Here is a 15,694-nt window from a genome sequence, read left to right as displayed (position 1 = left end):
ATCATATCTAATAGAACCTCACACCTTCCACATATAAAAGGCAGTTAGAGTGACAGCTATGACAGTTGTGAGATGAGGAATACAAAACTAAGGACAAGGAAAAATCTTCTCGAGTGTATGGACCTACTCAGAATAGATAAAGTGCTATTTCCCATTAATATTGTCCTATTGAAATGTGATAATCTTTTATAACTAATCCAAGAACAATTCTGACTCATATTACCACAAGTTAGTCTTCAATGGACCCTGGAAAACACTCACATGAAAATGTCATTCACCTCGACAAAACAATTTTCAAGCTGCAGAGATGATCCTTTCTACAATGTTAAAGGGGAAAGCTGAAAGAAAGAAAAAAACACTTATTTTGCAATCTAAGTCTTGCTTCTTTATTTTAAAAATCCCTTCACTTTCTTTCTTAGCACATTCTTGTTTTTAAATAATTACATTATAAAAATATTCAAAAATACATATTTTTATTTCCTGGAAACTTTAGAAACATGATGCTTGTGATACTTGTTATAGTTATTTGTCTTTACGGAGATTTATGAAAACCTGAATACCCAGAATAGTTATTCAGAATTCTTATCACAAAAGAGATGCTTCCATGAGTTTTCAAAGCATTTTTCCCTGAAATAAATTTGTTGTGACCATCATTTTATCTAGTCTCTTCATAAAACAATCTGCAAATACAAACCTCCTTGTGGGTAATAATACAGACATATTTGCAAAGGCTATAATCACAAAATTCAATACAAATAAAAAATGTAACTAAATGATGCTCCAATCATACTCTACTGCCCCACTGTATATCACAGTCACTCCATAAATGCAGAGATTTTTCCATTTTTTTCATAAGGGATTTCTCATAGTGAAACAATTTTCTGGATACCCTTCCTCTTGGCAGCTTTCTTTAATAAACGTTACTTCGAGTGTAACTATACTCTAAATCTTGACATCATAGATGCCATTAGAAACCAGGAACCAAATATTTCTGTATCCTGGGAGTCATAAAACTGAAAGGATATTTCGGGTATGTAATTTTTTTTACCTTTCTCTTAAGTACTATATTTTCTCTATAATTAACCCTGCAAGACTCAGAGCTCAGTGGCATATTTAAACATTAGTTCAGTAGTGCTTCGTTGGCTCGTAACAGCAAATTACATGACATTTCTAAACGGAGATAAAGAAAGAAATAGAATCTAAGCTCCTGGGGTTATAGGGCATCTATCAAAGTCCTTTTTCTGTTTTATTCTTTCCCTAAATCTCAGAGTTATAGGTACTTTTATATCCCAAATAACTTAAACTTAACTTTTATATCTTGGTGTTTCAGGCAAGTTTTCATAAGCAGCATTTATGTTCTTGCTAGATTTTATTTTTTAAATTAAGATCTCTAAAGTACCTGAAACTCTTAATGGACTGCCTTTACTTCACCATTCTTCAAACGAGATATGACAAATAGATTCCCTGAATCCATTTATGGCTTTCTTTCCTGTAAAACATTAAAAATCAGTCAAATCTATTCAGAAAGCACTACTTAAAACAAAAATACAAACAAGAAAAAAAACTTATATCATTGGTTGACTGGGCCAATGAATATATCAAAGAAGGTTATTAATTACCTTATCTGATTAAACATACACAATGTTTTCTTTTTTTGTCAGATGTATCTATTTACTTACTCATATTTTTAGACGTATGTATAATTATTTTTTAGGATAGTTTTAAGTTGCTTCTGAATTCAGAATATTTCTCCCAAAATAGTTACTTTTCTTGGATTTCTCAATGACAAGGATAACATGTAACTCTTTTTAAATATTTTTAATTTTTTAATAATTCAAAATGTCTTTTATTTATTTATTTATTTATTTTTCACAAATAGCACTTTTTATTTGCCACTATTTGAAGTCTGAACTTTAAACAGATTCTTGGACTCGTGGTTCATATCCATCAGCTCGTTCAACTTTAGCACCTGTCTCGTCCCCAGTGGCTTTTCCAGAACTACTGCCTTCACCATGAAGCTCCATGAGCTTTCCCAATTCAAACTTGGGCTTCTTCAGCATTTTTACTTTTGTAACGAAGACATCATGGAGAGGATAAATAGATTGGCAAACCTTTTCTATGTCTTTTCCAATGCTGTCTGGAATCAATTTATTGACCACTTCTTTCAAGTCATTTGTCTGCACCTCTTGGGTCATGATTTCCATCATCTTCTTCCGGATTTGGTGGACCTGTTGGTGCTGAGCATAAGAGGTCTTCCGTATCTGATTGCTATGTTTTTTAGTAAAACCAACACAGAACAGACCGAAGCAAGTAACCATCGGTAGTCTTGACATCAACATGAGCTTCCATCATTGTCTGCCATTTTTTGACCATGGAACACATTTTGTCACGGGTAAGATCCATGCCATGGAAGTTAGTCAGACAGTTTTTACCCTGAACATCTTCAGTAATCAGCTTGAATTTTCTAAATGCAACTTCATCATTCTGCAAATCAGCAAGACTCACTTCAAACACACGACCCTTGAGACCATCAGATGCAATTTTGTTTCCTTGGGTCCTGGTGACGAGCGTCTTTCCAATATTTCTTATATTGAACATAGCAGGTGCTTTCACATCATACCAATCTTTCTTAGAAAATGGATCAACCACTTTCTTCTTGACTCCCTTTTTGCCGCCTTTCGTAAGGCACTTGTTCTTGCCAACCGCCATGATGCTAGTCAGAGAGCCAAAAGGCTCAAAATGTCTTTTATAACACTGAACATAAAATATTTCCTTTCATCATTTTAACCTTTTATTTGTAACTCACGATTACATAGCTCTTTCTTTAAATGTCTTATAGCTTTTTACCACCCACAGACTAAAGATCAGCCATATACCATGACATAGGCAGCTCTTCATAATTCTGATACCTTCTCAATCACCGGATCCAAATCCTGTTATGTCTTCCAAACCTGATTCAGAATTCTTCAGCCATATAATATTGTCACATCTTTTGTGTTGTGAGTACATGCCATCAAATGCATGTAATCCCTTCTCTCCTTTCAACTACTGGTATTTGTCATTTGTACCATCCTACTCACCTGTATTAGTTTGCTGGGGTGACCTTGACAAAATACCACAGATTGAATAGTTTAAACAACAGAAATTATCTTCTCACAGTGCTGGAAACTGGAATTTCAAGACCAAGGTTTCGACAGGTTAGCTTTCTCCTGAGGCCTCTGCCTTTGGCTTGCAGACAGCTGCCTTGTCGCTATGTCCTCGTGTGGCTTTTTCTTCGAGTGCATGTGTACCTGATGTATTTTTTGTGTGTCTTAATTTCCTCTTCTAATAAAGACATCAATCATACTAGATTAAGGTCAACCTTTCTGATCTCATTTAACTTTAACTACCCCATTAAACTGCCTATCTCCAAGTAGGGTCACATTTTGGGTTGCTGAGGGTAAGGGCCTCAACATATACATTTTGGAATGATACAATTCAGGACATGACACCATCCCATTGTAATATACGTTTTGATTTTTCTAAATTAGAAATTGCATTATTCCAGAAAACCACTATGTTCCAAAGACATTAGTCACCCCCACAAAAAACCCAATACATGTATTTTTCTAAATGATATTTTGTTATTAAAAGAATCAAACAGATCCTATTAGAATACTTTTAAAATAATAATCTAATAAAAATAAATCAAATACATTTGAAAAGTAGTTTGAATTCCTAAATTATTTTGTTAGTGAACGGACTAAAGTAAGCAAAGCAAATCTTTCTTTACCTGCCAGATAAAGTGAAGAGATGAGAACTATGACAATCCATCAGAACATACACAGGTCATTTTGAGTAGACTCTAGAAAGCTCTTTGAGAACATCTAGAATATGACAACTCATGCCTAGAACTCTGAAAAAAATACTTTGGTCTTCAACTATAAAGGTCTTGAAAATGATCCCAGTGGGCCAGGATCTCAGCTTCGGTCTTTACTCTTTTAAAAATATTTCCTTCAAACTGTAAATTCTCTAATAATCAATTTATTATAGCACCATATTCTGAGTTCAAGTAAATAAATGCTTAATTCAATAACTGGGTTCATGATATTCTAACTTTTATTGTTATATGTGCATTACTTGCTTTCAAAAACTCACTGACACTAGTATCTAATTATGACTTTAATTCTTCTCTAACGTTGCTAGAATGCCTATGATTAGGATAAATCTTTCACCAGTACTTTCCAACAACACCATAGGAATATCTGAATTGAATCGATTCATGGAGTAACAATAAAAAACAAGGAAAAATAATGTTTCTTTCTTTTTTTTTTTTTTTTTTGAGACGGAGTCTCGCTCTGTCACCCAGGCTGGAGTGCAGTGGCGCGATCTCAGCTCACTGCAAGCTCCACCTCCCGGGTTCACGCCATTCTCCTGCCTCAGCCTCTCCGAGTAGCTGGGACTACAGGCGCCCGCCAACACGCCCAGCTAATTTTTTTTTTTTTGTATTTTTAGTAGAGACGGGGTTTCACCGTGTTAGCCAGGATGGTCTCGATCTCCAGACCTCGTGATCCGCCCGCCTCTGCCTCCCAAAGTGCTGGGATTACAGGCTTGAGCCACCGCGCCCGGCCGTTTCTTAATTGCTAATAGATTTAGGTATAGTCAGGCACTCGTTTTATAGTTTTAGTTGTTTGGTTATAGTCAGACATTTCTGTGTTACCAAGTTCTACATTGTAGATTCATTAATAACTAGAGAAAAATATCTATCTCTGCTAATAATAGGTGTATTCCTTCTTCTCTAAAGGATTAGATGAAACTGAGGTCAGGCATGGAGGCTTATGCCTGTAATCCCAGCACTTTGGGAGGCCAAGACAGGTGAATCACTTGAGGCCAGGAGCTAAAGACCATCCTGGCTAAAATGGTGAAACCTCGTCTCCACTAAAAACACAAGAAATTAGCTGGGGGTGGTGGTGCACGCCAGTAATCCTAGCTATTCAGGAGGCTGAGGCATGAGAATCTCTTGAACCTGGGAGGCAGAGGTTGCAGTGACCTGAGATTGTCGCTGCACTCCAGCATGAGTGACAGAGTGAGACTCTGTCTCAAAAGTAAAAGAAAAAAATAATTAGATGAAGCTATCTTGTAGGAAAGAAAAGATAAGACTTTACAGAGAGTTTTACAGAGAGGTCTTTATTAACAGGGTTACCTAGTGAAGGTATTAGTGATCTCAAGTTTCTCACTGGTGTGCATATTTGTCTAGAATAACCACCTCATATTCTCATGGCAGAGTTCAAAGTCCATGACATGGATTAAGATGAACCTCTGTGGTTATTCAGCTAAAGTTTTGGGCTAATTGAGAAGAAATACAAAAAAAAAAAAAAAAAAAAAAAAAAAAAAGAGTTCTCGCTCACTGACATTTTCCTGAAGAATTCTTGAGCATTAGATAGGTGGAAATTTTATCAAATACCTCAGCAAAAGTATATAAATGCTACAATTACTCTCTTTTTTTCTTTCGAAAGTTGGCTAAGGCCAACTATCTCAAGGGAATGAAGAGGAGCTCTTCAGTCTTAACTACATATGTAAGGTACCTTCCTTCATTCACCCTCAAATCTATCACTGCTTAATTCTTCAGACACCTTTTTGTTCAAACATCACCTTAATTTCCTCTGATTACTACTTAGTCAATCCAATCCTTCCCCTTATACTAAGTACAAACAATGTTCTTCCTTCATATCCATTCCTAAGCACATTGCTCAATACATCCCTGATAGCACTTGTAGCCAACAGTCCACTGACTTAAGCTATCATTTGTCCCATCATCAAACTGAAGCTGCTCAAATCCCAGGATTTGAACCTCTAGGGGATGTTCATTTAAGTATGGTAACCATTTACTACTGCTAGTACTATGATGAATTGAAAGTGATAATAAAACTCTGCTATAGGGTATTTCTACATTCAATTTTTTCAGACTCATTTTTGAACCCACAGAACATGTGAAATTTCTTTGTCAACATCAGAATTTTTAATGAGTAACACTTTTTAATTGCATAGAACTCTGTTGGTTATACTCATGTATTTTTAAATAGCCATGATTAAATATAATTAATTAGATAATCTTCTCTTGTGGAATATCTTGGATAAGTTCATTTCTATTGATCAACTTTCAACTCAACATATTTCTTTCTAAAGTTATACTCTTTATGCTTATTGTCACCAGTAATCAGCTGTATTAGTCCTCTTCATGCTGCTCAAAAAGACATATCCAAGACTGGGTAATTTATAAGGGAAAGAAGTTTAACTAATTCACAGTTCAGCATGGCTGGGAGGTCTCAGGAAAAGTACTCTCATGGTGGAAGGGGAAGCAAACACATACTTTTTCACATGGCTGCAGCAAGGAGAAGTGCTGAGAAAAAGGGGGAAAAGCCCCTTATAAAACCATCAGATCTTGTCAGAACTCACTCACTATCACAAGAACAGCAGCATGGGAGTAACTGCTCCTATGATTCAATGACCTTCACCAGGTCCCTCCTACCACACGTGGGAATTATGGGAACTACAATTCAAGATGATATTTAGACGAGGACACAGCCAAACCATATCATTCTGCCCCAGGCCCTATCCCAAATCTCATGTCCTCACATTTCAAAACACACTTATGCCTTCCCAACAGTCCCCCAGAGTCCTAACTCATTCCAGCATTAATCCAAAAGTCCAAGTCCAAGGTCTCATCTGAGATAAGGCAAGTCCCTTCTGCCTATGAGCCTGCAAAATCAAAAGCAAGTTAGTTATTTACTAAATACATTGGGGGTATAGGCTTTGAGTAAATACACCCATTCTAAATGGGAGAAATTGGCCACAATGAAGGGGCTACAGGCCCAATGCAAATCTGAAATCCAGTGGGGCATTTATTAAAGTTCCAATATGATTTCCTTTGACTGCATGTCTCATATCCAGGTCTTGCTGATGCAAGAGGTAGGTTCCCATGGCCTCTGGCAGCTCTGCCCCTGTGGCTTTCCAGGGTATAGCCCCCCTCCTGGCTGTTTTCACAGGCTGTCATTGAGTGCCTGTGGCTTTCCAGGTGCAGGGTGCAAGCTGTTGGTGTATGTACTATTCTGGGGTCTGGAGGATAATGGCCTTCTTCTCACAGCTTCCCTAGACAGTGCTCCAGTGGGGACTCTGTGTGGGGACTCCAACCACACATTTCCCTCTCACACTGCCCTAGCAGAAGTTCTCCATGAGCCCTCTGCCCCTGCAACAGTCTTCTGCCTGGACATCTAGGCATTTCTGTATATCCTCTGAAAACTTGGTGGGGGTTCCCAAACCACAGTTCTTGATTGCTGCACACCCACTGGCCCAACACCATGTGAAAGCTGCCAAGGCTTGGAGCTTGCACCCACTGGAGCAACAGCCTGAACTGTACATTGGCTCCTTTTAGCCATGGCTGGAGCTGAAGCAGCTAGGACACAAGCACCATGTCATGAGGCTGCATGGAGCTGGGGGACCCTGGGCCTGGCCCACAAAACAATTTTTTCCTACTAGGCCTCCAGGCCTGTGATTGATGGGGCTATCATGAGGGTGTCTTACATTCCTTGAAGACTTTTTCCCTATTGTCTTGTTGATTAACATTTGGCTCCTTGTTACTTTTGCAAATTTCTGCAGTCAGCTTGAATTTATCCCCAGAAAATGGGATTTTGTTTTCTATTATATCACCAGGCTTCAAATTTTCCAAACTTTTATGCTCTGCTTCCTCTTGAATGCTTTGCTGCTTAGAAATTTCTTCTACCAGATACCCTAAATCATCTTCCTCAAGTTCTAAGTTCCTCAAGCTCTACGGCAGAGGCAAAATGCCACTAATCTGTTTGCATAGCAAGAATGACTTTTATTCCATTTCCCAACAAGTTACTCCTGTCCATCTGAGACCACCTCAGCCTGGACTTTAATGTCCATATCACTATCAGCATTTTGGTCAAAATCCATTCAACAAGTCTCTAGGAAGTTCCAAACTTTTCTACATCTTCCTGTCTTCTGAACCCTCCAAATCTATAGGAAGTTCCAAACATTACCACCTTTTCTTGTCTTCTTCTGAGCCCTCCATATGGTTTCACCCTCTGCCTGTTACCCAGTTCCAAAGTTGCTTCCACATTTTCAGGTATCTTTATGGCAGTGCTCCACTACTTGGTACCAATTTACTGTATTAGTTCATTCTCATGCTGCTAATAAAGACCTACCCAAGACTGGGTAATTTATAAAGGAAAGAGGTTTAATGGACTCACAGTTTAGTGTGGCAGGGGACACTTCAGGAAACATAATATTATGGCAGAAGGAAAAGCAAACATGTCCTTCACATGGCAGCAGAAAGAAGAAGTGCTGATCAAAAGGGGGTAATATGGTTTGGCTGTGTCCTCACCCAAATCTCATCTTGAATTGTAGCTCCCGTAATTTCCATGTGTTGTGGGATGAACCCAGCAGGAGATAATTGAATCGTAAGTGTGGGCAATTTCCCCCATACTGTTCTCATGGTAAAGAATAAGTCTCACAAGATCTGATGGCTTTATAAGGGGAAACCCTTTTCACTTGGTTCTCATTCCCTCTTGCCTGCCGCCATATAATATATGCCTTTCACCTTCCACCATGATTGTGAGGCCTCCCCAACCATGTGGAATTGTGAGTCCATTAAGCCTCTTTTCCTTTATAAATTACAAATTCTTTATTAATTGCCCCTCTGATTCAATCACCTCCCACGGGTCCCTCCCAGGACATGTGGGGATTATGGGAACTACAATTCAAGATGAGTTTGTGGTGGGGTCACAGCCAAACCATATCATCAGCCCATGCTAATAATATTTTTTTATTCTCTACTTTATTCAGTTTTACCACCTCTTCAACCAAAATATTTAGTGGGGTAGGTTGCAGTGATGCTTGCTGGCATTGTAGTAAATATGAGTTATATTGCTAACATTTCATTATCAACCTATTCTCTAATATTTCCCTAGAGCAGAGGAAATATTTATCTTCAACAGATTCTTTTTAACAACTTTTGTAACATGGTTTTGCAAAGAAACATAAAAATGTTTTTTTTTTCTCTATGGTATCTCCTACATACCTGATGCAACTAGTAGTAATTTAGCAGTAATACAAAGAAAGGAAAGCATGGGTTGAATAATTAATTTTTATTAAAATTAATATCATATAGATCTGATTATACAGTAAAATTAAATTTTTTTTATTTTTTTAGTTTTTTCTATCATTGGCTATTTTTTTAATTTTTATTTTAGATTTTTTATTTGAAATTGAGACAAATACGCCATTTTGTTGATAACAAAAACAAATTGTTCATTGCCTGAATAGTTTAATGTAAATTTGAACATTATTTAGGAATTTAAAATCTACTTATATATTTTAGAATGGGGAGTTTCCACTCACAGGAGGCATAGGGGGTATGACAGTTGGAAAGACTAAAATTCAGTATAGATAATTCTATGTGCTTTAATATAGTTTCTTTAAAAACAAAGGATTTGGGAGACTATTTTAAACTTTAATATAATTAAAACTGTTAATTTGTATTCTCGTGTCTTAACAACTAGAAAATCTGTAGGTGTGTTCATTCCTACCCACAACACACCATGAAAAACAAAACCTATGTGAGGTTAAAAATGAATTCTAACAAATCATACTGAATTCCCACTGCTGAAAATGTCAACTATGTAATAATAAAATGAACAGCAAAAAAGCTACATTTATTAAAAATGAGTTATTTAGAAAATTTTTCACATGGCTTGCTTTTTCATCACCAGTGAATCATTCTCGCTCACTATTTCTAGAGTGAATACAAGAAAAGATTGAGATAAAAAGATGCCTATCTTTGAAAAAATTGTATTTTTCTCTTTCTAAAAATAAAAACATCATTTCAAATGTAGATTTTTAAAGTAAACATGGAAATTAAACTAGAATATAAGGCTAATTAGTCTCTTAGAAAATACATCTTATAGTTGTCAACATAAGACAATTTTGTGAATTTTTGTTTTAAACATAGTGACTATGATGGAAGCAATTTCAAAATATCTTGAATCTGGATAAAAGAGTTTGCTTTTGAAAATACTTTCAAATACATACCCTTGTGTAGTTGTTATAATAACTGTATGAATGACTGAATAACTTCTTTCTCAAAACCATATTTAAACTTAGAACAGAACACAATCCTGGTGTCAATCCTATGTTCACATAACTCTTTCTGTCAGACAACTAAGCCAAAAAACTCTGACTAAAAGAAAATGAAGGCCGGGCGCAGTGGCTCACCCCTGTAATCCCAGCACTTTGGGAGGTCGAGGCGGGCAGATCATGAGGTCAGGAGATTGAGACCGTCCTGGCTAAAACGGTGAAACCCCGTCTCTAGTAAAAATACAAAAATTAGCTGGGCGTGGTGGCGGGCGCCTGTAGTCCCAGCTACTCGGGAGGCTGAGGCAGGAGAATGGCCTGAACCCGGGAGGCGGAGCTTGCAGTGAGCCGAGATCGCGCCACTGCACTCCAGCCTGGGGGACAGAGCAAGACTCCATCTTGGAAAAAAAAAAAAAAAAAAAAAAGAAGAAGACAGAATTACCAATTCACAGCTAAAAATTCAGAAGTTTTGGGGGAAGTAGTGATATTGGTGGATTTCTCCAGCTATTAACTCTCCCACTTAGTTATTTCAAGGATTACTTCAAGCATATGCACAGACAGAAATAAAAAGTTAACAATTGATTAATTGGGTAGGTTCAACTAGATATGCTTTATAAGAAAAAAAAATTTGATTTCAGTTTTCAAAAGGGTAGAAAAAGATTAACTAAGAAAGATATTACCGTTAAAATATTTTCTGAATGATTTACATTTTAATAGAGTGATGATATAAAAAGAGATACTGAATTCTTTTTGTCATTCAAACTTTGTAATTACAGGTGTGTTTTCAGTAAAAAAAAATAAAGAAAAATTTCAGTTCTGGTAGTTTTTTGATTCCTTTAAATACACTTTCAGATGGTGGTTTTTAGAATGATGTGCATGAATCTTAACATAGTCTACTGATTATCTGCCAAATAAATTGTGGCTAGCCTATGATTATGGTTTAGAACAAAGAATCATCTCTTTTACCTATAATGTAGTTGCTTAAGTCCCATTTTTTGTCCCATTATTGCTGAGCTATTGTCACATTAACCATTTTAACTGTACCTGAAACATCTGTCATGATGCCATTCTCTCTTTCTCCAGCTTCTCTATTTCTTTCTTCTTCTTATTATTATTATTAACCTCTCAAAAGCTGATTGGGTAAAGAAAACCATTCTTGAAAAGAAGGCATCACAATTTTTGTCTATTTAAATCACAATATTATTATTTTTTTCTTTGGAGCTCTCTGAGAAATACCAGCATTGGTACTCTGATCATTTTAATAAAAATACACATTTTTCTGCTCTGACATATTTCTGGTGTCACATTTGCAGAGCATGCAAAATGCTCTAGGTTCTAATGCTCTGATCTAATATCTTCTAGCATAATTTCTAAAAGAGCACTTCTGGAGAAGTAAATGTTTTTCCTTTCCTTTATAAAACCAACAAATGATTCAGCCATGTTCCTATCATCTGCTGTAATGATCCACAAATCCATTTGCATGCATAAAATATTACTCTGGTTGGATTAAAACCAACTTGATATTTATTAACTTATATTTCAAATATAAAAGCATATTTGACTAATTGATATTTCAAGAAGGGTTTATGGTAAATCGACCAGCCTTCCTATTGTAAATAATTATGAGATTAATTTTTTAAAAAATCTCATAAATATAAAGATAAGCTGACAAGAAAGTAAAGAGTAAGTAGTCCAAAAAGCAAATGAATGTAGAAATCAGGAAAGGCAAGCGGAGCATTTAGACTAGTTTTGCATTTGCCATACCACAGGAATTTGAGTTTTGTTGACCACATCAAGGGACTGAGGACAAAGCTGCGCCCAAAGAAGGGTTCAGAGATATTGATGTTTCACATTTGGACTTCAGTATGAGGAACAACAAGAGTTCAATATTCTTCTATTTTATATTATACCTATTTCTCATATAACTCTTTTTTATATGTATACTCTATTTCACAATTCACAGTTTAAGACATTTGAAACACAGTGCCAGTAATAAGCACCCTAAGATTATCTTTATGTCAGTACACTGTCCAACTTTATAATATGCAAAACAAAATGCTACTTATCTTTCCTTAGTAAAATTTTTCTTAGCACACCAAAATAATTATATCTTTGACTTAGTTGAAAATTCAAATTACTCCTTGCTCTTTACACCCAATTTGGAGCAATCAGGTGTAATATAATTAAAATTCTTTCAACTTCTAATTCTGGCTGTTTTGTCATTTTTTCTTCTTCTGTTCTCTTAATTAATACTGTGTTATACTTTAATTTCAGCTCTCCTGCTAGGTAGGTAAACACAATTCTTAATTTATGCCTTTCCCATCAGTTTAAAACAATAAGAAAATAATAATAATAGACACTCTATGGTTAGTTGCTGAAAATTTTCTTTCTCAAATAATACTTTTGTTGTAACTTAAAGATAATAAAAAATTATGTGGCATTTATAGCCCTTTAAAACTGGGCTAAATATTATAGGTAGGTTAAGACATCTATTAGAGCCCATCCCACTGTGAACATATAAAGAATAAAAGGCCCCTATAAGATTCATTGGAAATAGACATCAAGCCTGAGGTAATTGTCTGAAAAGTATTTCCCTGCTCAAAAATTGTCAATATTATGGCCACATCGTAACTGACTTTACCAAAATATGCTTGCTACTAAAGTTTTGATTTCAAAATCCTAAAGAACCATTTTCTTCTCCCTGGTAATTCTCACCCTCAGTTGATAAATGACTCCACTTTCACACTCCAAAGCCAGCTGTATCAGCTCTTCTGAAACAAACCTTGTGAAACCTCTGTCTGGATTTTTCCCTTCCTTTTGCCTCAAATCCAAGGTTCTTGATCATTTTATTTTAGTAACAAGCCCTTTCCTGCTCCTACTATGCCTAATAAAATCTTGTTAATGTTCCTTGCTCGTGTTTTTTATAAAAGCACATGTTTACTTAGCGTATGACTCACTTATAGACTCAGAATAACTATTTCACTACATGTATCAAATTTACCTTTTTTATTTATAACATTTTGTTAAAGAGGCATCGCTCTTTCTATAATTATAAATTTTATTTTGTGGTGAGAGTTTGCTTAGATTTCTTTGCTTGTTCCAATACCTGGAACAGCAGACATTGAGAGATAGCACCAAAAACAGGATGCGTGTGGAGGGGGGTAAGGAAGCCTCATTCTTATTGGAATGACTAAATTCTGAACTATGTTGCTGCAGCCTTTATTTTTAACACATAATAAAATTAAAAATTAGAAAGTATTTTGAGAAAGCTACCTCAGGATTCCTTAAAAACACCTCATGGCCAATAGATTTAACATAATACTGATGCAGGATTTTTGCTCCTTAATTCAGGTAAATCTGGGTTCTTGTCTCACAACCAGGAAAAATTAGGCACATGAACACACTGAAGGGAAAGGAGGACTGAATTTTTAAGTGAAAAGAAAGTTATCACCAAGGAGAGGTGTCCTGCAAGCAGGTTTTTCTCCCTTGCACTTGAATACCAGGCCACCACAGACCAGCTGAAGAGACCAGGCTCCTCCCTTGAAAAAGGCACAAATTCCTTGTGGCTTCACCCCTTCCTTATAGTGCACATGTGGGCCCTTAGTCTGATCCACTCCACGTTGATTTATTTCCCTTACTGCACATCTGTTAAGGGAGATAATTTTTCGCTGTGAGCATGTTTAGGCAACTCCCCAGTGCAAAATGACCTGGGTGAATCTGAGGTTCTCCAGAGACCCCTCCCTGTCTACATAGGCATTTTGCTGTCTCCTGCATCAATTATTACTATGCATTAGATTCCTCAGGAAAACCTGCAAAGCCTATCATGCCTTGTTCCAGGCCGAAAATTTCAGAAACATGAGCCTTCATGTAAAGCACAGGTGGCATAGTAATTAGCAGATTAATCTTTGGATGTGATCTGGCATGTTTTAGCAGTTTACATTTCTTCAAATGATTTAATTTTCCTTACCACATTTTCTCTAGCTATAGAATGGGGATATTCATATACATTTCATAGAGTTGTCATAAAAATCAAAGAACTAATTTTTAAGCTCTTCGTAAAGTACTCTCACAAAGCAGATCAATAAAATGGTAGTTATTGATGATATTCTTATAGATTTGAGTAAATATATTTTTATTGTTAACAATTGTTTTCACAATTTTTATTATTGAATCTATTTTGGGTTAGACATTCAGCTGGCATTAGATAGTCCTAGTTTATAAAATAATACTCACTATGGCATTTCTCTTTGTGTTGAGGGGAGGATGTTGGCACTCAATTTTCTATAATTTATTTTCTCAACGTACAAGTTGTTAAATTTGCTAAAACTATGCTTTTCAAAGCTTTATGATGATAATCTCCAGTAAAAAATATATAACTTATATGATCAATCTTATTAGGATGTGTGTAGACAGATTATATAAACTGAAATAAAATATTACAAAATAATACTATCTTGGCTATATAGGATTCATTCTGATATTTTGCATTCTATATATTTATCTCTAGTGTGTTTAAATAAAACAGTCTGATACCATCCTGTATAGGATTGATAAAAATAGTATGAAGAACCTTAATTAGGTTGAACAAAATCTAGTAAAAATATATAATAACTTCACATTTTGACTATATCAGATATTATAAATATTTAATTCCAAAGTGGCATAGAGTTTATTGTTCAGTGTGTTTTTCAATAGCTCTTGATTATTTAAGCAATTATCACATTATATCATAACTTTTATGTTTCTATCACTCCCACTCTTAACAAAAATTGGAGTTGTTTTAGAATACAAGCCATTCACAGTGTCTAGTGTAAAATATACTTTCAAAGTAAGCACAGTCAGATGTCAAAAACACCAGATTTTTCTGTTTTTATATTACTGCTCAGCTCACAAATATTCTTTATGGTTTAAATGGTTACCAATTAGCACAGTACATAATATATAGAAATGAGTTGTAATTTTTGTTGTTTTATATATTGGAACTGCTTTTCTCCTCTAAAGTATGTAATTAGAAATGTCCACTAAATTAGCAGATTTTCAACACAGGCAGAGCATTTCAAACTCTCATGTTCTACATATTAGCCTTTTTTTCTTGTGATTTATATATCAATATTACTTTTAAAGCATCATTGCTTTGATTTTGTAAGGTAATATTGATTGTATCACATAGATTCTTTCATCAGATTATCTTTATTATAATTAACATGAAAGTATTGAATACAAGCTTTTTAAATAGTCAGATTTATTTGCATTTCCCTTAGTGTTTCAAATGGGCATCAAAGGATTTTCTAAGCATTAACATTTCAAATACACATCAATTTCCATAAGTATGTGTTGAATAATAGGCTGTTCTTCTCTTAACCATCTGCAAATATGTATTGGCCTGGTTGTGAATGCCTCCCTCCCCTTACATTTTGGCTTATCAACCTAGTGCAATAAATACATATATTAAATAACAGAGTCAGAGATTGTCTTCCGTAGGGCAACCACATACACTGTTTTATAAAAACCAAGATCCCCAGATTTATTTCTTTCATATTTACTGATGAGGTTAGAAAAAAAA

At 35.5% G+C, this 15,694-nt stretch overlaps 1 pseudogene; it reads right to left on the bottom strand.

The window, feature by feature from the left end:
• Nucleotides 1-1,898: 1,898 nt before the first annotated feature.
• LOC129471395 (small ribosomal subunit protein eS1-like) lies at nucleotides 1,899-2,724 on the bottom strand (annotated as a pseudogene).
• Between the last annotated feature and the right edge of the window lie 12,970 nt (nucleotides 2,725-15,694).

The sequence above is a fragment of the Symphalangus syndactylus genome, chromosome 21, assembly GCF_028878055.3.
Source record: "Symphalangus syndactylus isolate Jambi chromosome 21, NHGRI_mSymSyn1-v2.1_pri, whole genome shotgun sequence".
Classification (NCBI taxonomy): Eukaryota; Metazoa; Chordata; class Mammalia; order Primates; family Hylobatidae; genus Symphalangus; species Symphalangus syndactylus.
The sequence above is the reverse complement of the archived record's forward strand: the minus strand, read 5'-3'. Positions and strand labels throughout refer to the sequence as shown.